This window comes from Pleurodeles waltl, chromosome 1_2, assembly GCF_031143425.1.
Source record: "Pleurodeles waltl isolate 20211129_DDA chromosome 1_2, aPleWal1.hap1.20221129, whole genome shotgun sequence".
In the NCBI taxonomy this organism is placed as follows: domain Eukaryota; kingdom Metazoa; phylum Chordata; class Amphibia; order Caudata; family Salamandridae; genus Pleurodeles; species Pleurodeles waltl.
Genome location: NC_090437.1, coordinates 990060246 through 990081610, shown reverse-complemented (window position 1 = coordinate 990081610; position 21365 = coordinate 990060246).

The following is a 21365-nucleotide window of genomic DNA, read 5'->3' as shown; positions in this document are numbered from 1 at the left end:
GATTGATGAAGTGTGGAGACTTTTAAAACACTCATCCGCAGTGACAGACCTGGGTTTAATCCATCGTTATTTTGCTTGCCATGTCAACCGAGTTGGGACCCAGCCATATCCAAATTAGTTGTGATCTTGCTTCTCATGGAGACAGTCCAGCCTGAACAGCCAAGCAAGGTCCTCCCTGGACTGGAAACATGCATCCCGGGACCGGTTTTGAGGTATCACCCCTCATCAGGCAGGGTAGCTTGAATCCAGTGGAGCAGTTAGCAAGGGGCCCACGTCTAGGCATACCCTAGCCAATGGAGTGCTGAAACTTTTCAAATACTCACCCCCATCACAGATGTGGATTTAATCCATTTTTATTTTATGTGCCACGTCACCCCAGTTTGGACCCAGCCATATGCAAATCAGTCTTGACCCTTCCCCTCATGGGAACAGCCCAGCCTGAACTGCCAGGCCAGGTCCTCCCTGGACCGGAAACGGAAACAAGCATCCTGGGGCCAGTTTTAGGGTATCACCCCTCATCAGCCAGGCTAGCTTGAATCCAGAGGCGCAGCAAGCAACGGATCCACGACTGGGCACACCTCTCTCACTTAGGGCGACAAAGGCAAAAAGAACAGGATGTTTGTTTCCTGGGGTAGCGTGGTGAGCAAAAAACAATGGATTAAATCCAGATCTTTGTGACTGGGAATTAATATTTACATTGTTCAGCATTCCATCCATCATCTGGTTTTTTGTGTGTTTTTTTTTTATTCTTCCCCATCCTCTTGTTCTGGCTCCAAACTGTCTAGGGTGACAAAAAACTGCATGCCCGGTGTCCTGTTTCTTTGTGTGTGCTGCAGGCAAGGGCCTTTGAAATGTAATCAGGGCAGGGGATTTGACCCCCCCCCAGCCATCCTGCCATGATAACCTTCTCCCCTCACATCTACTCTGCCTTTGTCTCATTATCTGGAAGCAATGCACAAAGTCCAGCAGAAGAACCATTTACCAGGACACTAGCAGAAAGGCGCAATTTGTTGGAACAACAAAATACAGCTTTCCTAAAAGTGGCATTTTTAAAACTGTAACCTAACATCAAACTATGCCATTGAAGAGGATTTTAAATTACAATTAATTTGAGGGTAAGCAGAATATCTCTATCTGGGCCCAATCTAAAATTAGCACATAGCAAATGCAATAAGGCAACTCAGTGTTAGTCTGGGGAGAGGTAGGCCTTATAATAGTGAAAAACAACTTTAGGAGTTTTTCACTGTCAGAAAATGTCAAACTTAAGCACACATGTCCTTCTTTTTAGATACATGCACCCTGCCCTGGGGGGTGGTTAGGGCCTACTTTAGAGTTGAATTATAGGTATTAAAAGTGAAGCTTTATGTCTAGTGAAAAGTTTATTATGCCAGGTTGAATCGGCAATTTAAAACTGCATTACAGGCTGCAGTGGCAGGCATGAGAGATGTTTTACAGTACACATGAGTGCTCCTGCCCACTTGAAGCATTAAGTTACAGGCACTGGGTACATGAAGTAACATTTACTAGGGACTTATAAGTAAATTAAATATGCCAATTAAATGTAGGTAAATGTTACAAGCACTTTAGCATCATTAGCAGGGGGTAAGGAGTAATACAATCCTAAAAGCATACATATATATTTTAAAAACAGGTTCAGCAAAGGAAGGCAAAAATCTGGGGTGACCCTGCTGAAAGGGCCAGGTCCAAAAATTGGTATGCTCAAATGTGTGCCCCATGTTCACTATTCCATAGGACTCAAGGTGCACCTTGTTAATGAGGCCCACATAGGCCGAAAATGGTCTGGGGTTGCTTGTGTTCCAGTTCAGAGGGGACCTACCCTGGAATTGCAGGGTGGCCTGTTCCTACTGGAGCATGACAGAGACTGATTTGCATAGGATTGGTTCCTGCATGAGGAATGGTCGTCAAAAAACCCATGGACTGAATTTTGACCTGTGTAATTATGAGTGTCTGAGGTTAATACAGCCATTCTACCCATCACTGTATTATTTTCTTCAATACTTCAATTTATTACCATTGTTAATGGCATTAGAGGAGCATCATGTACCACACTGTGCTTTTCTTCTTGTGAGTTATGGACTCCCATATTCAGCAATTGAAATATATATCTATATAAGAGGTATGGGGGAGGCTCCAACAAGGGTGGGCAGGGTACCAGAAGTGAGGGGGGTAATGGTAAACAGGGGTGGGGGGGTTCTCTAAGGGCAACAACCTAGTTCCAGGGTAAGGAAATGCAGCCCCCAGGTGAGAAGAAACCATGGGTTCCTACACAGAAACCTGCAGAGAAGGATCCCCGCAAGTGTTTTGTATGTGATCAGATGGGTCTCATGAGAGGGGACCCCATATGCCCCAAGTGGACACTGGCACCCACTGATGCTCAGTCACAGGGTTTGGCCAGTGTAGCACTAGGGGAGGAGATGGTTCCAGGAGAAGGGTGGGAGCCAGCTGAGATGACCCTTGTCACGCTAGGGGACAATGAGATGGTCCAGAGGACCCTTGTGCCTGAGAATAAGAAGTACAGGTAGTGGGTGACCATCAATGGACAGAGAGTGGAGGCTCTGAGAGACACAGGAGCCAGTGTGACTACTGTAAGGTGTCACCTGGTGTCTGAAGAGCAAGTAGTTCCCCATGTACTTCACCAAGTAGTTGCAGTAGATAACTTAGGGCACCTGTGTAAGGTGGTGCAGGCTCCTTTTGAGTGTTGGGGGGTCTCAGGTTCCTTGAGGATAGCTGTGAGTCAACCATGCTTGTTGATTGTCTGCTAGGCAATGCCCTGGAGGATTCTCCTTGGAGTGAGATGGAACGGTGGTCACACTTGGAGATGTTGTGTCTGCCTGGGTGGGTGGGTGTGACCACCCGGTCTATGGCAGACCGTCAGGGTGGTCAGGAGGCCCTGGAGCCTGAAAGAGTGGCCCAGGTGACTGCCAGGAAGGAGAAGGGGCACGGGAAACCCACCTGGAAGTTCCTATGGTCCGGGAGGAGGCTGAACCTGAGGGGGATGCACCAGAGCTGACAGGGCAACAAGTGGCTGAACTGGGTGAGGTGCCTGAGCTGACCTATTGGCAGCAGGAAGGAGGGCCCACCAGGGAAGAATTCTGTGAGGTACAGAAGGCATGCCCTAATCATGAGAGTCTGTGGTGACAGGCTGCAGACCAGGCACCTGGAAAGGAGCCTGGACCACACTGGATCTTGGGAGAATGGCCTACTGTATAGTGAACCTAAGGTTATTGAGTCTGGGGCAGCACATGCTGGTGGTACCACAGTGCTTCAGAGCCTTCCTACTGGGTCTGGCTCATGGTGTGCCTTTAGAAGGACATTTGTGGCAGGGCAAGGCCTTTGAGAGGCTTGTCACCCAATTTTACTGGCCCCAAATGCGCAGGCACTCTGACGCACATTGCAGGTCTTGCCAAACTTGTCAGGTAAGTGGCAAGAGAGGGGGGGGGAGTGCAAGGCCCCCCCTCCAACCTGTTCCTGTCATGAGCACCCCTTTAGAGCGGGTGGGCATTGACATTGTGGGGCCTCTGGATCCCAAGACAGCCCTGGGCAACAGGTTTATCCTGGTCTTGTTGGACCATGCCACCCAGTACCCAGAAGCCATCCCTCTGAGGTGGATGACAGCTCCTGTGGTGGGCCAGGCCTTGATGGGGATTTTTACCCACATGGGTTTCCCCAAGGAGGTGGTATCTGAAAGGGGTACCAACTTCATATAAACCTATATGAAGTCTCTGTGGAATGAATGTGTGGTAACCTATAAGTTCACCTCTCCTTACCACTCCCAAGGAAACAGGTTGGTTGAAAGCTTCAACAGCACTCTGAAAGGCATTATTAGAGTCTGTCAGAACCCCTGAGGCATAAGTGGGATGTCCTCTTGCCATGCCTTCTCTTTGCTTACAGGGAGGTACCACATAAGGGACTTGGTTTTAGCCCCTTTGAGCTGCTGTATGGCCACCCTGTGAGGGGAACTTTGAGTTTGGTAAAGGAGGGCTTGGAGCAAACATCCAGTAGACCCCTGCAGGACGTGTTTAGCTATGTACTGGCCTTTAGAAACCAGACTGCATGCATCAGAAAACTAACTCAGGCGAACCTAAAAGCCAGCCAGGAGGACATGAAATGGTGGTACTACCAGAATGCCACTCTGGTAGATTTTAAGCCTGGCCAGAGAGTATGGGTCATGGCTCCAGTGGAGCCTTGTGCTCTCCAGGACAAGTGGACTGGGCCTTTTGAGGTGGTGGAGCACAAGAGTGATGTCACCTATCTGGTGAACTTGCAGACTCCCAGGAACCCTTTGAGGGTCTTATATGTGAACCGCCTCGAACCTCACTTTGAGAGGTCTGAACTAACTATGCTCCTGGCAACAGATGATGGGGTGAGGGAGGAGAGTGGGCCTCTTCCTGACTTCCTATCTGCTCAGGAGAACGATGGGTCTGTGGAAAGTGTGAACCTCTCCCCAACACTGAGCCCAGAGCAACAGAGGGATTGTCGCCAGTTGCTGGGACAGTTTGCGTCCCTGTTTTACTTGACCCCAGTGGTCACTCATCTGTGTACCCATTATGTGGACACTGGGGACAGTCCACCTGTGAAACACAAGATTTACAGGGTGACTGACAAGGTCACAGCCAGCATCAAGGATGAGGTTTCCAAGATGCTAACATTAGGGGAAACTGAGTTCTCCAGCAGTCCTTGGGCTAGCCCAGTGGTCTTGGTCCCAAAGGCTGCTACCCCAGTGCCACCCCGTACCTAGGTTCTGTGTGGACTACAGTGGACTCAACACTGTCACTAAGACTGGTGCGCACCCCATCCCCAGAGCTGACTAACTCATAGATTGGCTAGCAGCTGCCAAGTTCCTCAGCACGTTTGACTTAACGTCTGGGTACTGGCAGATTACCTTAACCAAGGGGGCAAAGGAGAGGTCAGCATTTTCCACTCCAGAGGGGCACTACCAGTCTGTGCCCTTTGGGATGAAAAATGTCAGAGTCACCAGATCCTCGGGGTCTATGCACGTTCCCAACACATCCACCACTGAACAGCTCCAAGACTCTGATAGATAAATCACAGAGACTGAGAGAGTCCAAGAGGGGAAGAGGGGATTAGGAAGGGAACAGCTGGGAAGGAGACCTGTAGTAAGAAAAAGGTTAGAACACACAATATGAAAATTATATCTCCTGAAATCAATACTAGACTATGATTCTAAGCCTAGCCACTCTGAAAATATGAACAATCTAAGAGTTAAGTTTAAAATGACTAAGTTTCAAGATGGCCGGATACCTGTAGGGGAATCAAGATGAATTAAATGAAAAATTTCTTTTTCAAGTACTTTCCTTTACATGAGAATCAGAAAAAACATTCTGACTAAATTTTAAACCAGTCATATAAATCCTGTTTTGAGAATGTATACTAAGACCATACAATATTGCATCTAGAAACTCTGGCCTTCTGTGTACTCTTAAAATGTTTCAACACAAATTGCGCATATTGCAGATATATATATATATATAGTAAACACCATAAAAGGATTGTGCACCATGAATAACACAATATGGATTCAGGAAACAAATCACATAACTTGTAAACTCGAATATTACATAATAAATATCTTAGAATAGTAGCATACAATAAACAACATGAATTAAACTTGAGGAGAGAATCGTGCGTCTTGCCAATTCGAGTGTTACCATGTAAAATACCAAGAAATGGTAGCACGCCGCAATGAATATCAAAGTAAAATCATCATTAATCGAATCACGCGTCTTGCCGATTCGTAAAACACGATGTAAATGTCAAGGAATAACAGCTCACAATAAATAACAAGATCAAAGTACAATGAAACGAATCGCGCTTCTTTTGCCGATTCTTAAGCCACCATGTAAAATGTCAAGAAATGGTAGCGCGCAATGAACAACAAAGTTAAATGCTCATGAAACGAGTTGTGCATCTTGCCGATTCTTAAGCCACCAGGTAAATGTCAAGAAATGGTAGCGCGCAATGAATAACAAAGTCAAACCTTTATGAAATAAATCGCACGTCTTGCCTATTTGTAAACTACCATATAAATGTCAAGAAATGGTAGCGCGCAAATAATCTGTTACTCATTTAAGAATTTAAACCAAGAATATGAAAATTCTAAATAACGGTGTCGGGACAGTCCAACCACTTTCTTACCGCCTGGAACAATGATCACCAATAAAGGATTAGGGCAGAAGACTGGAAGATCCAAATAGGCCGCCGGGACAGGAGCTCAGGAAGAAGCTGCTGCTCTGCACCGGGACCTCTGAATAGTGAGCACTGGGAGTAGGGCTGGCTCTCTTTTATAGAGTCTTGGCCCAGCCCAGAACCACGCCCAGGCATGTTGCAGGGAAAGTCTCTGGAAGGCCCTGGAAAGGGGCCACACCCTAACACACTCTGAAAACCTGCAACAATACATTGCAAAGGAACAGTATTTGTAAGCATATTAAAAATAAGTTTTCAGGATTGAACTCTGCAATGCAAAAGGTTAAACCACAACATATCAGCACAATGCATAAATTACTTTGTTTTGAGAGTGCTGGGTTTTTGCATTTTTGTCGCCAATAGAGCGCGTATTGCTCTGGTGTTGACAAAAAATGCCCCTGCTATCTTTCAGAGATTGGTCAATCAGGTGTTGGCTAGGCTGGAGGATTTCACTGCAGCCTACCTGGATGATATTGCAGTGTTCAGCTCCAGCTGTGAGGAACACCTGCAACACCTCTGTGAAGTGTTGAAGGCCCTGCAGAAGGCAGGCTCACTATTAAGGCCATAAAGTGCCAAATATGGCAGGGATATGCGATTTACCTGGGACACCAGGTGGCACCCCTGCAACCAAACATTTACACTATTTTGGCTAGGGAGCCACCCAAGACCCGGAGAGAGCTGAGAGCCTTTCAAGGTCTCACCGGTTACTACAGGAGGTTTGTCAAGGGGTATGGCACCATTGTTGTCCCCTGGACAGAGCTGACCCCCTAAAAGCAGCCCAAGAAAGAGATCTGAACTGATGCTTGCCAGGCTGCTTTTGATGCCCTGAAGGCAGCCATGTGCACGGCACCTGTGCTGAAGGCACCAGACTTCTCCAAGGAATTTGTTGTGCAGACTGACACTTCAGAGCATGGTGTGGGGACAGTTCTAGCACAGCTAAACGAAGAGGGCCTAGGCAAACCTGTAGCCTTCATTAGTAGGAGGTTACTTCCTCGGAAACTGAGGTGGAGTGCAATTGAGAGAGAAGCTTTTGCTGTGGTCTGGCCATTGAAGGAGCTGAGGCCCAGCTTGTTTGGGACTCAATTCTGGGTTCAAAATTGACCACAGGCCCCTCAGATGGTTCACACCGAAGAAGCTGATGCCATACTTGTTTGGGACTCACTTCCGGGTTCAGACTGACCACAAGCCCCTCAGATGGTTAATGTAGATGAGGTGAGAACCCAAATCTGATGAGGTGATCCATCTCCCTACAGGGAATGGACTTTATGTTGGAACACTGCCCTAGGACAGAACACACCAATGCTGATGATCTGTCCAGATTCTTTTGCCTTAGTGATGAGAACTCCCATGAGGTTGGGTAGTTCTCCCCACTTTCAACTTGGGGACACGTGTTAGATCTGGCATCCTTGGCATGGTTTCCACTGTCTTTTTGCCTCTGCTTCCTGCTTTTTTGACTGTGTGCTCGACTTCATTATTGCTGGTTTTGGTACTCTGGGCACTTTACCACTGCTGACCAGTGCTAAAGTGCAAGTGCTCTCTGTGTAAACTGTGTTTGTAATTGGCTTTTCCATGACTGGCATATTTGATTTATGAGTAAGTCCCTAATACAGTGCACTAGAGGTGCCCAGGGCCTGTAAATCAAATGCTACTTGTGGGCCTGCAGCACTAATTGTTCCACCCACATGGGTAGCCCTATAAACATTGTTCAGACCTGCCACTGCAGTGTCTGTGTGTGCAGTTTTAAGCTGCCAATTCCACTTGGCAAGTTTACCCACTTGCCAGGCCCAAACCTTCCCTTTTTGTACATGTAAGGCACCCCTAAGGTAAGCCCTAGGTAGCCCCATGGACAGGGTGCAGTGGTGTATGTAAAAGGTAGGACATGTACTGATGTGTTTTACATGTCCTGATAGTGAAATACTACCAAATCCGGGTTTCACTATTGCAAGGCCTATCTCTCTCATAGGTTAACATGGGGACTGCCTTTAAATACCTTTTAAGTGCATTTTCCCATTGGGAGCAGATAGAGATAAGGAGTTTGGGGTCTCTGAACTCACAATTTAAAAATGCATCTTTTGGTAGAGTTGGTTTTTAGATTGTCAGTTTGAAAATGCCACTTTTAGAAAGTGGGCATTTTCTTGCTTAATTATTCTGTGCCCCTGCCTGCCTGTGGAATCCACATCTAAGTCAGACTGACAGCTGGGCTGTTTGTGAATTCCCTCTAGACAGTGACACAAAGGGAGCTGAGGAGTGTCCTGCATATTCTCATGAGTTTCCTGGGCTATAGTGGGGAGGGAGGAGCGGACACAACTGAAAGGGCTGTGCCTGTCCTCACACAATGCAGTCTCCAACCCTCTGCTGTGTGTCTGGGGCCAGGCCTGGGCAAGGTAGGATCTTGTCAACAAAAGAGACTTTCTTTGAAGTTTGCCTAATTCAAAGGCAGAACTGGGAATAAGTAGTGGACCCAAAACCCCAGACTCTTAGAATACTTCTGGATCAAGAGAAACCTCTGACAAGGAGAAGAGCTGAAGAGCTGGAGGAGGATTACTGCCCTTTTGCTTTGTGTGCTTTGATGGGTTCGCCTGCAGATGCTGCTTCTGCCTTAGAGAGGCCAAAGACTGGACTTTGCTGTGTATCCTGTTTGTGATGTTTCTCCAAGGGCTTGGACTGAGCTTGCCTCCTGTTAAGAAGTTTCAGGGACAGCAAAGACTTTACCTACCAGCCTCTGGGTTCACTTTCTGTGGACCCTAACTCACCAGATGGTGCCTATTCCAGTTTCTGGACCCTTAGGAGTGAAAGCTGGTTGGAAACGAAGGAAAACCAAGTGCACTAACGCCGGATGTCACTGCCTCACCCAGCGATGCTGCCTACAACCGAAGCCGTGGTCTCCGCTGGAGTGCGACAACCCCACCTGACATCACAGGCCTGACGCCGCCGCAGCTCTGCTGATGTCCCATGACTCCGTGAAGTCCAGAGTGTCGTGTCAGAGTCCAGGGGTGCCTGCAACCCCATAGCCTGACCAAGACCCAGTGAGGTCGCCCCATCGCATCTTGACTTGCCGGACATCAACCCCACTGGAGCGTAAGGAATTGACGTTTTACACCGACACCACCTCATCTCCACTGCTCCACAGCAAGGACCCGACGCGTCACATCGACTCTTCGCTGCTCTATATTCAAGTTTAATCTTTGAAAATTCATAACTTTGCTTGCGTATGTTGAATTTTTGTCATTGTGATCTTGTTTTACCCAGATAAATAGAGGCTATCTTTCTAAACTGGTGTTGGGTGCTTTTGTGATGTTTTCACTGTGTTACTTTGTGTGTTGGTACAAATATTTTACACATTACCTCTGAGATAAGCCTGAGTGCTTGGGCCAAGCCACCAAGGGGTGAGCAGGGGTTATCTGAGCTGTGTATCTCCCTTACCCTGACTAAAGTAAGGGTCCCTGCCTGGACAGAGTGCAACTGACTGCCTACCAGAGACCCCATTTCTAACACTGGGCATAGTTAAACTTTCTAGATTGAGTCCCTCACACCTAAATTCAGCTAGTGGGCGGTACTCTTCTTGGAAAGGGGGATAACATGTTAAAGTTGTACTAGTGGATTCCTATTGTGGCTTAATGATGTTTTTTTTTCCTTTACCACTTACCACTTGTTTTGAGCAGCTGCAGACCTGAAGCAGGGGCTAGGAAAGGCATTCTTGGCAAGGGGAGAACTTAGGTAGGAGGGCTATAGACATTCAGTACTTTGCCATGCTGTAGGAGGTCTAGAAGAGGTTGGACTACATTTATACCCAGTGTTTCTAATTTCTTTAGAATAGTATCCAGCACAGCCATATTATCTGATTGGCTTTTGACCAGGTAGCCATGCTCTTCCGCATCCTTCTGAGCCACTTTATTTCTATTTCTCATGGAAGGTTAAAGTGATGTTTTTCTCTCATGCAGCAGACAAGGTTAGAAAGCCGTCAATGAGTCACACCACATTTCCCAGGGATGCCTCTACACTAGAAGACTCATCAGGAAAAACAGCCTTTACAACGCAATCTTTTCCATGCATGACCTTAACTGTGTGGTAAAGAATGCATGGTAAAGAACTTAGTACTTTACCTTTACCATGCAGTACTCTACCTGCAGGTAAGTATTTTTTATAAAAGAATTTCTAATGGTAATTAAAAAAAGGGGGTAAAGTTGCTGGTAAAGATAAAGGGCAGTAAGGGCGAAGAAGCAGCTAGAGGTAAAGTGAGGTAAAGCTGAAATTAGGGTTTAGGGATGAATAGAGGTAAAGGTAATCTTAGAGTTTAGGTAAGGATAGAACTAACGACAGGTAAGGTAAGATTTAGGGTTTAGGGGTGGGTAGAGGAAAATTTTAGGAAGGCTAATTTTAGAGTTATGGAGTGGGTACAGGTAAAGGGAGATAAAGATTATTTTACGGTTGGTTTAGAGATAAAGGGAGGTAAGGGCGATTTTCTGGTTTAGTGTGGGTAGCGGTAAAGGGAGGTTGGGAGAGATAAACGGGGTTCAGGGGTTTACCGCAAAACAAAATGTTTAATTGATGTGTGTGCGCACGTACACATATACACATTTATATATACATATATGTGTGTGTGTGTTTATATATATATATATACATATATATATATAAATCTATATATTGCAGTCAACAACCACCTACGCGTTTCGAATCTCCAAGGAGCCGTGATCAAGACTCCTTGGAGAGTCGAAACGCGTAGGTGGTTGTTGACTGCAATAAAATACACGTTTAATTATACCTCGTGGAGTGCGGTGAAATTCTTCGTTTACAATACATTTCCGAGATTGGTCTTCTCCGTCACTGTGCACCGGCAGTGGAGTGCGCCGCCCAGCAACCTTTTGACCACTTTGTTTTCAAAATATATATATATATATATAATAAAAACTTCCACAGAAACGTGTGGTAAAATTTCAAGATGTAATATAACGATCTGTGAAGGTCAACAGGCTGTATTACCTGTGTGGTAAAGGCATGTGTAGTAACAGCGTTTGTTATAAAGACATACAACCCCTTATCAGCCATCAAGATAGCCCTTGCGGTCACTGTGCCAGTAGCAGCCTGGATTAAGGTGCTAATCTCCAAATCCCTCAAGGAGCTGCTACTCAAACCAAAACACTACCTCACCCAACTGCACCGCAGGGAGCTTCGAGGCACTAGTCTAATCATCCCAGTGGATGATTCGCAGAGCGAGTTCCACCATTTTATAATCATAACTACTTCCAAAGGAATGCTCCCATCTCTGCTATGGCCAACCCAAAAACGTTCTGTCGCCTTCGGATCCAACCATCAGAGCACAGGGAGAGAGCAGCAAATCCTCTCGCCAGCCCCCTCATTTGTGGCTATTTTATTTACATTGTATAACAAACTTCAGAAGGAAACCTAGCTTTAAGAATCTTCCAAAATAACAAGAAAACAAATCTAACAATGGGCAAAAAAAACACGATCTGGTACAGTATGTAATCGGGGAGTACACGGTAATGGCAGCAGAATTAAATATTACGTTAGGGTGAGGGTATACAGGAAAGTAAGAATGCAGCTTAATTATATAATACAATATTCATCAATCAGATACATTTAATTATTTATTCAGCCATATTGTTAAACTGCTTAGCTCAGCGGTGATCCTACAGGAACTGGGTGGTTGGTTGCAGAATGCTACTCCTGCTGTAGTCATGCACTTCTCGCAGAGTCCCAACTACTTACAATCTTGCATTCAGCCAAGAAAAGACAGCCCGGTACAACTAAACTAAAAAAATGAATTAAAAAAAACTGTGCTAAACTCTGCGCAACCCTCCAGGAGTTACCAGCCACGGGTGAAAGAGGCCTCCAACCAGCCCTAGACAGGACAGCAGGTATTCATGGTCCATTAACTTTGGCATCATCTAAGCAGGAACTATTCAAACGTATTTATAAATGAAATGAAATGAAAATACAATCTATAAAGTGCTCTAATACCTGAGGGTGTATTGGGAACTAAAAAAAAAACCTTAGTCTGCTTTCCTCGAGCCAATCATTGCACATTGCACCTGGAAAGAAACCACTCAGATTCAAGGTCACCATGAATTGGATCATTATATAGTCTAGCTATGAATGCTGCGAACTTTGCATCGTGTTGCTCACTGGCTCCGCACGCTCATTTTTCGTTTGTCAAACCATTCCTCAGCAGGTCGAATCACATACTCACACTTTCATCTCTCAGGCCATTAAGGGGTGATCTTCGCTCTTGGCTCCTATTGCAGTCGTTGCAGGAGTGCCGTCCTCTTTCATCCTGGGACACTGCAACCCACCCATGGCAATCCCATCTGCCTGTAAGCGGCCCCTTATTCTCCCGTCTTCTACAGTTATCTTACCCAGCCACCCTGTTGCCTACACAGTAGCTACAAAAAACAAGCAGTGGCAAAGCCAATAGGTCCTGCCTTTGCAAGAGCTATTGGTTTGCCAATATGGTTTAGCCATGTGCTTAGTTTGGCTGCTGTTCAGTATGGCCAAACGTTAGTGGCATAGAAAAGTGTGGCATGGAGTTTTGTAGAGTAGAATGGCTAAGAGTGGAGGGTCATGTAATGGCATAGAATGGAATCGAATAGAGGGACATACCGTTGAGTGGCGTAAAGCAACATGGACTGGTGTAGATTGCATTGGCGTGGAGTATGGGGGGCATAGAGTGCAGTGGCATAGAATTCAGCATTGTAGAATGCAGTGGCATGGATTAGAGTGTAGCATAACAGAGTGCAGTGGTGCATAGTGGCGAGGTGTAGAGTGGCGTAAAACGCAGTGGTGCAGATTGGAGTTTTGCAGAGCAAAGTGGTATAGAGTGCAGTGATGTAGAGTGGTGCAGAGTAGGGTGGCAGAGTGGTGCAGAGTAGAGCTTAGAGTGCTGTTGAGTGCAATGGCATAGAGTGAAATGTAGCGTAGAATGCATTGCCGCAGCATTCAGTAGTGCAAAGTAGAGTGTCGTAGAGTGCAGTATTGAAGAGTAGAGTGTCATCCAGTGCTGTAGAGCATGTAGAGTGCATTGGCATGGAATGCAGTGGCATAAAGTAGAGTGGTGTGAGTAGACTGATATTGAGTAGAGTGGCACTGAGTAAAGTGGCATAGGGTGCAGTGGCGTTGAGTACAGTGGTGCAGAGTAGAGTGCAGTGGCTCAGAGTTGTGCAGAGTAGAGTGGCACGGAGTAGGGTAAAGTGGGGTGTTGCAGAGGATAGCGGCATCCAGTGAGATAACTTAGAGTGCAGTGGCATGGAGTACAGCAGCGTAGATTGCAGTGGCACAGATTACAGTGCAGTGGCATAGAGTGTAGAGGTGCAGAGTAGAGTGGCAGAGTGCAGAGGCATAGAATACTGTGGCATAGCGTACAGAGGTGTAGAGTTCAGTGGTGTAGAGTAGCAGAATGCAGTGGCAAGAGTGGTGCAGAGGCATGGAGTGGAGTGATGGAGAGAGCAGTGACGTAGAGTTCAGTGATGTAGAGTGGCACAGAGTGCAGTAATGCAGAGTAGAGTGGCATGGAGCTCAGTGGCATAGAGTGGAGTGGTGCAGAGTAGCAGGGAGAAGAGTGGAGTGGTAAAGAGTGGAGGGGTGCAGAGTGGAGGGGTGCAGAGTTGAGTAGCAGAGTGGAGTAGAGTGCAGTGGTGTAGTGTACATTATTTCGGAGTAGAGTGAAGTGGTGAAGGGTGGTCAGAGTGCAGTGGCAGAGTAAAGTGGCATAGACTAAAGTGGTGTAGAGTGCAGTGGCGTTTTTTGCAGTAGTGTAGATTAGAGTGGTATACGGTGGACTGGCATAGAGTGGAGGGGCAGAGAGGTACAGAGTAGAGTGAATTAGCCTAGAGGGTATTGGTGTAAAGTGCAGTGTTGCAAAGTGGGGTAGAGTAGACTTGTGCAGAGTGGAGTGGACCAGACTACAGTAGTGTTGCCAAGAGTGCAGTGGTGTTGAGTGGCAGAGAGTGCATTGGTGTAGATTAGAGTGGTGGAGAGGAGAGGGGCATAGAGTGAAGCAGAGTGGAGTAGGGTGCAAAAGCACAGAGTGCAGTGGCATGGAGTATTGTAAAATGGAGTGGTGGAGAGTAGAGTGTAGGGACATGGAGTGGTGCTGAGTAAAGTGGAGTACTCATGCTGCGGTAGCTCACTGCCATTACAGACAACATGTTTTTAATTGAAATGACCATTACATTTGCACAGACATACAGTTTTACTAACAAAATGTACAGCTCACAAACGATATTTGTGAAAATGGCATGAAGTAATGTATTGATTTGTTTTGATCTTGCTATTTGTTTCCAATACACTTCAGAATTAACAAAAACATGCCTCATTTTTGCTTTCCTAATTCTGATATATACCAACATGCTTGCAGGTTATTCAAATGTTGTTGTGTGCTAGAAAAAAAACAAAACCTTTTCTGTCCCTGGTATCCAGCAAGATTGTCAGTTAAAGCCTTTCACTCTGAAGTCAGAGAAAGAAAAGTAAACACCAAGCTCCCTTGGAAGACAAAGCCTAACATTTCACCTCGGTCTTTCAATGTATTAAAACTGTGATAAGATAAGAACAACACTTACAGGCCTGTTTACAGAAAGAAGCACTTGTGAAAGAATACAAGGAGCGGTAGTGTGAAAAGTCTTTCCTCTTTGGGAAGGACAAACTCACACTGGGCAACCTAAAATAAAGCTAGCAAAATGAAAGCTAGAAAATGTGAGTTACAAACCACGAAGCAAATGGTTAGCAGTGGGCAAAATGCATACCCAATGAAGCTTTCTGAATGTCCCCAAGATATCTTTAGCAAACCAGACAGCTCTGCTGTCTGATAGGCTTCGCCCTAATGAAAGCAATATCAGCAGTGAATAGCATCATGTATTTCAAGTTCATTTCACAATACATTCTCTTCATGGTCTTTGCTTCTGTTCTGGTTGCATATAATCTGGGAAGTATATAACATCAGTCTATATCACACTTCTGTCTAAGTATATTAAGATGCTGAATTGGACCACTCCATGCACTGGGACGGAGAAGAGCATGTAACAGTGCTCTTTGTCTCAGTGTTGGTATCCTGGCTTCAATTAGGAGTACCACATGATGTACCTCTGCACTCGTGCAAGGCCTATCATACAAATGTTGTGTCGCGAACTTCTTCTGTGACGCCACTTTGATGTTTAGTTTTCAGGTCTGTTCCTGTATCTCCTTAACATCTTTATTCAATTAGACAACCACACTTGATGTTTCCTCTGTTGTATGCTGTAGCCTCTACAAGTTTTATTTTCTCAGTCATCTTTTTCAGGTCTGTTCTCACCAGAGTAAAATCTATTGCTGGTGCATTCGATGCGCTGTTCCAGTGATCTTCTGAAATTGCTGGCTCTCTTTGCAACATTCGCGAGCAGACGCATCCTCATGTCTGTCCCTCCATGCAACACCCCAGCAAGAGACTCCACCACTGGGAAGACACTATTTCAGGGGCTCGTTTGGTGTAGTTGTCCATCTTGTTGATCTGTGTCAACTTGGGTGCCTTCTCTTTCAACATTATGTGGCAGCTTCTAGCTCCAACATAGACACAGCCCTTTTCTCTGCAAGTCAGCTGCTTGGTCTTTCTCAATGCTAGTCTAGTTCCTCTCCACATCCCAGTCTCTTACCCGTAACCACTAGTTGTGCTACTCATTTGTTCTCTATTTTCTTGCAGTAGAAGGAGACGGCACACATCTGTGCATCCTATCTGTAGAACTCATTATGTCTGCCCGCCCCCTCCCCATGACACCAGTCCTGGAAGTGAAATGTCGACTTCTTTATAAAGAACTTATCTCCCCTCGCCCGAGCACTTCCCAGTTCATCACTGTAGGTGCACGTGGGAGCTTGCAGCCTTTCACCGTGCCTTTTATAATCACTCTGTAGCAGGGCCCAGTTAGTCAGCAAATGATGTACTGTGTATCAGAGCTCACACCTCTTTACCCACACAATCATGCTTTCCTTATCGCTCCTCTGTTATATGCACAATAACATAACACAGTTCAATGGGATGTTTGCCATGCAAACACAAAGCCTTTTAGAGTCTCCATCTGTTCGTAGGATGCATTATTCATTCAACCGCGGTTTATCTCTCTTCTGCCCCTTGGTTCAGGACCATGGTCCTTAGTGGAGGCTGCCCCCAAGGAGCAGAACCCGGACTGGGTGGGTGTAAGGGAGGGAGATAAGGCGGGCAGGGAGGTTACTGGTTAAGAAGTGGTTAAGAAGTGGGACATTGGGTCTAGCCCAGTCATAAATTTAGCGATAGGAATGTGGATGGGGCATGGAAGGTATTTAACTGCAGGCGCCTGGCACGGAGACCTCTTTCTCCTGGGGATTCTTCAGAGGACACCCATCCACCCACCCGCAGAGAGGATAAGGAGAAAAGATTGAGTACTCTAGGGGATAACTGTTGCAGAGGCATGGGAGACTTACAGGAGGTCCTTTTGGTGTATAGACCTGGCAAGTTGCTGGAGGGAAACAGGCCACAAACAGGTGACAGTCAGGACCCAGGGTGGTACTGGCAGGCTACCACTATGGCCTTGAGTGTTGAACCGGAAGGAAACAATCAAGGGTAGAGCCTGTGGCCCGAAGAAGTTGGTGTAGAGGTGACTAGGTCAACTGGCAAAGAAGAGTGGAAACGTTCACCCAGGATATCAATTCATTCTTGGGCTGGAAGCTGACGCTTGCCCTGAATGAAATGAATAGTGATACCGGAAGTGAATGGTCACCCGGTGGGCTGGAAGCAGACGCTTGCCCGAAAAGAAGGTGTGGTGGTGCCGGAAGTGAAAGGGCACCCGGCTGGGTTGGAAGCAGACGCTTACCTGGAAGGAACTGAGTGGATGCACCGGAAGTGAAAGGTCACCCGGTCGGGGCTGGAAGCAGACGCTTGACCGGAATGCGAAGGAATGGTTACACCCAAGGTGATAGGGCACCTGGGTCAGACTGGCCAGCACTGAATGTAGGGGGCACAGTACTTGGAGGCGTAACAAGGTGGGCCGAGGCTCGTTCCAGTTGGGGCGGGAAGCAGACGCTTGCCCTCAATACAATTGAATGGTTACACACCCCAAGGTGAAATGGCACCTGGGGCAGACTGGCCGGCATTGAATGTAGGGCACAGTGCTTCAGAGGCCCATGAAAAGAAAGGCTATAGCTCTTTGAAAAATTAAAAATGGTGGTTGAAGGATCGCTTGTAAATTATAAATTGCCTCAATTCTTCCATAAAAGCAAAATTGGTGTGGTCTGAGTTTGTGGAATCCGGGTGGGCGACCAGGTGGGAGGTGCTGCCACTATGCATGCAGGGAACTCCCACTGCAACTTTCGCCTCACTTTTACCAGTGAAACCAGTGCCTATACATACATATTCCAGAGCACACAGCCACGCCCACGGCGCATAAGATGGCTGCTCACCACCACCAGGCAGGAACTAGTGCCTACTCCAGAATCCACCGAGGAATAAACTCCAGCCCTTTGAGATTGAAAAATGTACCGCATGCAGATAGTCATCTCTCACTTCAGTTACGATATTTTGAGTACAGTGATGTATCTTGCAGGCAGGATTGAACTGCACAGACCCCAAATCAGCCCGGGGGAAATAACAGAGTGGGACCTCACACCAGGTTGTCTTGGTCACACCCCTTCACCCCCACATCCATTATTTCAGTTTGATTTTTAATTAAGCTGTACATGTAATGATTAATTAATTGTACATAAGATGCGAGTATAAATTTGTGGAACACAAAACACGTTTTCAGTATCAAACAAAGCCACATTTCGTACATACATACCAAAAAAAACAGAAAACAGGATTCAAAAATGTCAATAACGTAGGTTTTCCATATCCACATCAATGTTTCTGTAGATCTCAGAATGTGCATCAGTGAAAAATCAGCTAGGGTACACGTTTTAAGATTATCTACAGTGATTAATTGCATGCAGAGAACCAGGGGAGTCATAACACCATCCGACAGATAGGATTCCTTAATTTCTTGTCTTTATCATGCATCCCTATAATCAATGTTGGATTAACCATCCTGTGAAACACCAACTATTTACTACGGCATCTGTGAAGCTTCTCGTCTTAACATAAGCAGGGTGAAACTTCTGCAACCGCCTTATATGTCCGAGGAGATACCCCCTCCCTGTATAAAACCATTGTGGTCTGGCTGTACCAGAGCAGGTCACACTTGTAAGTATATTAACTACGGAATTGCCAAGAATTTTACAACGTAAATGCAGCACTGAAAAAGGGTGATACGGTCCCAAGTAGGTGAACTGGTAGAGAGCCCTCTGCCCTGGCAGATAGAAAAAGGCCTAACAAGTGGAATCCCAGAGGGTATTAGAAAGTGGCAGTGAATATTGTTGCCCAACAATCAGTACTTGGGGCCTTATCGCTCCCCCAGTTTCCAATGGCAGCCCTGATGTTGGACACTGTGGTTGGTGCATCCAATAGATCCCTATGTTACTTAATTTGTATACCTAAACTGGCACGTGAATTATACCATCTGTAAAATGGTATAACTCACTACCCATTATTTCCATAGTTTAGGTCCCTTAATCTTTAAAAAAAAAAGTTTTTTTTCTGGAGAATGGGGAAGCACACAGCTCTCCTTCTCAAACATGCATGGGGTTGGTGGTGCATAGCTCTACTTTACACACCCTTTAGCTGAGCTATGCACACCCGTTCCATGACGTTAAGGTGTATTGAGTTGACGGTGTCAAATACGTGATAGTGAGGCACGTGCTCCAGACCCTAACCAGTTGTGTTTGGTGGGACTCTGACAGTCTGGTTCACCTAATATTCCCCACAGTCAATTCCACATATGGCAGTGGGACCCACCCCCAACATCCACCATCAGCCATCTCTCCAAACCCTAAATGTGACTTTGAAGTAAAAACCCTCACACACACTCCCTCTGGTGGGATGGGTGGATTCAATGCAGCACCCTACTTGGCCTCTCCACTTGGTTATATTGCTGTATTAATTTAATCCTCTAAGGAAAATGGGTGCATGTTAAGACAACTAAAGCATATCAAAAGCTTGTAGCCCCGCACCCGAGGGCTGCGTAGTGCCAGTGATAAAATAATGTCTACCGTCGAGGAAATTATATTTGGAGCCATGAGTTGATCCACTTGGAAGTCTTCTGTATCCGCCACATAACTTAAATCTGTTGAATCACAATCACTCGGGAACATAGCAGCAGCTGCAACCTGTTATCCTTACAATCACAGCCTCCTTGCCTGCTGATGCCTAGCTTTTTGATGGATATAGTGAAATGTATTAACCTATGTTTCTGTTGCTGGAAATCTCTTTAGCTGACTATTCAAAGGAGTGGCAAAGGGTGTGAAATTGCTCTCTCCTGCCACAGTAAAAACCTTCCTCTTCTACACACTAACCACAATTCAGCTGAAGTCCTTGTCCTGGCTTGCCTCAACACAACAGCAGCATTGGCATTGGCCCCCGCAATAAAACTCAATGAATGGCTCCAAAGACTTCAGAACTAGGCAGCTTGAACATGGCTTAAGCTCGGTAAGCCCAACTAAATCAAACCTGGCCTTAAGCCACTTCTCTTGCTAAACGTAGATGCCACCATTAAATATAAGCCCTACTGCTAAGGCCTGACATATCTGCAGAAACTGGCACCAACCAGAGCCCGAAGCTCAAGATCCATGTATTTGAGTAATTACTGGCGAGTTAAAAGGATGATCACCAGTTGCAGCTCACTGGGTGCAAAAGACCCTCAAAATGCCCGTATTGGAGATCTGAACCCAACCACATGTGGCACAATTCTGGATGGCTGCACAACTGGGAACCTCTCCTCCTCTCACCAAGCTGTGGTGTCAACTATTAACACATTGAAGAAACCAAAAGTCGACACATAATAGTTTATAAAACTACCTAATAATGTTAAAATGAAAATAAAATAAAATAAATTGGTTAAAACATGATTAACACTTTTCAGACCTTCAGCATACAAGCAAAGTTGTCATACACATGCTGGCTTTTGGAAACACCTGAAACGGAATAAACTAGGGCCTTAGACTACTTGGAATGGCATTCACATTTTTTTACAACTATGAAAGAAATTTAAAGTGTAAAATGCCTGCTATAGGCCTTTTTCATTAACAGAAAATGCAGACCTATTTTGCGGTGTTATGCTTAAATGTAGCTTTGGAGGAAGCTGTGTTCAAACTGTATTCATTTGCAACAAATCAAGGACGTTTTCTGTTCCTCTGGATGATTGAAGGGTCCACTGTATTTTATATATGTAAAGGTGTGCTGTCATTTTTTTTGTTTTTAGGTTAAAGATTGGCATTAATTAAGGACTCCGAAGGCATCTCTACCAGTGTTGCAGTTAATGAAAAATGTTTTTATGACAATCTATTGGTTATCATCACTATTACCTCATTTCACACAATGTCTTGTTTCTTATAGGGATGTGTGCCCAAACTGTTCTTTCTTTTATACCAAATAGTCCTTATGTCGGTCTGTTATCAGATTCTATACTTAAAATATTTTTCATTCTAGCTATTGATTTATTCTGAAGGCTAACCTTATGTTCACATTTATAGCTTATTATGAGTTATCAATTTGTCTGATTAACCATCTTTTTGACTTGTAATGATTCTGAATTGTAAAAAAACATTTAAGGGTTCACTTTCAATCTTTGTCTTGTGAAGGTCTGATTAGGAATTCAAGTTCGGGTGGCTGTCTGTGGTGACTCACATAATGCAATCTAGGCTCTGGGAAATATTTAATGAATTTTCTGTGAAGGCACCCACAGACAGCGGGTATAGGGTGTGTGGGTCTAGTAACCCCAGCCCTGACCACACCATATCACTATCTATGTATATGTGTGTGTTTATTTTGTTTTAATCAGAGCTCCTCTGTCTCACGAGCACTCTGGCTAAAACCAGTGAATTACTAATGTATATGCACAGGCAGTGGAAGGGTGCGAGGAGACAGGGTACTGGTATTATCTACTGGAATGAAGATTTGGATGCAACCAGCTGTTCTCCCTCTGCAAGCTCTATCAGCCCTTTGTTTCTATCACTGATCGTTCATCAGCTTCAGGTCCCCTCGGGTTGCAAGAGAGCTAAGGCAAGTGCAAGGGCTCAGTAACAAAGAGAAA